The sequence below is a fragment of the Ceratina calcarata genome, unplaced genomic scaffold (assembly GCF_001652005.2).
Source record: "Ceratina calcarata isolate Rehan_Ccalc_2016 unplaced genomic scaffold, ASM165200v1 scaffold27, whole genome shotgun sequence".
NCBI lineage: Eukaryota > Metazoa > Arthropoda > Insecta > Hymenoptera > Apidae > Ceratina > Ceratina calcarata.
Genome location: NW_017149195.1, coordinates 507,189 through 508,054, shown reverse-complemented (window position 1 = coordinate 508,054; position 866 = coordinate 507,189). Strand labels below are relative to the sequence as shown.

Below are 866 nucleotides of genomic sequence, written 5' to 3'. Positions count from 1 at the left end.
CACCGTGATATCCTCTCCACTGTTTTCCTACCCGTTATTTACAAATCGACGACTTTTTTAAGCATCGACGCTCGAATTTCGATTCGATAAAGGTTTTCCTCGAATAATCACAAGATACCTCACCGAAACATCTGACAATGAGATCGCGTAAAAAATAAATGACGCGACGTCTCTAGAGTCAAAAAGCGAGTTCCACCTTCAAATTGACATAAGTTTTAATTCATAACTTGTATCCTACGTTAATTAAATCATGAAAGAACACAAGATTATTACTACTTGAAACAACACTAAAATTCTAAGTTTAGAAGACGATCTACTTACGATACTGCAGTGAGAATCATTGACTTATACTACTGCGCGTTGAACAGCAAGTAGTATAGACAGACGATTAACCGCTGGCCACTAGATGGCGTGAACCAAAAAATTTTTCTCGTTGGTACTCGCTGATTCAGGATATAACTATAAATACGAATTTATGAGAATACCTATCGTACTTGCTTCGGCAGTACATATACTAAAATTGGAACGATACAGAGAAGATTAGCATGGCCCCTGCGCAAGGATGACACGCAAAATCGTGAAGCGTTCCACATTTTTTGCCACTTCTTACTCTTAATGTAATTTAAAACAGAGTAAATGAACGATCGATTTAATATTTCAGTATTTATATTTATTTTTATATCCTTACATTTAATTCAGAAACTTTGTTAGTTTGAATCGAACCTTTAACTTAATATCCGGTAACAATTTTTCATATTTCCATAGCAATCATCCTTCATTTAGATGATTTGGATCTAAATGCACGCAGCAGGAAAGAGTAGGCGAGACCTATTTCTGTATCAATAATCCGCTGTGCAACCCCCTGC

The 866-nt window shown here is 36.1% G+C and overlaps 1 non-coding gene across 1 annotated transcript; it reads left to right on the top strand.

The window, feature by feature from the left end:
* Window positions 1-490: 490 nt before the first annotated feature.
* LOC113464151 (U6 spliceosomal RNA) lies at window positions 491-597 on the top strand. The gene has a single exon (XR_003388985.1). It is a non-coding gene; the product is annotated as a U6 spliceosomal RNA (small nuclear RNA).
* Window positions 598-866: the final 269 nt, after the last annotated feature.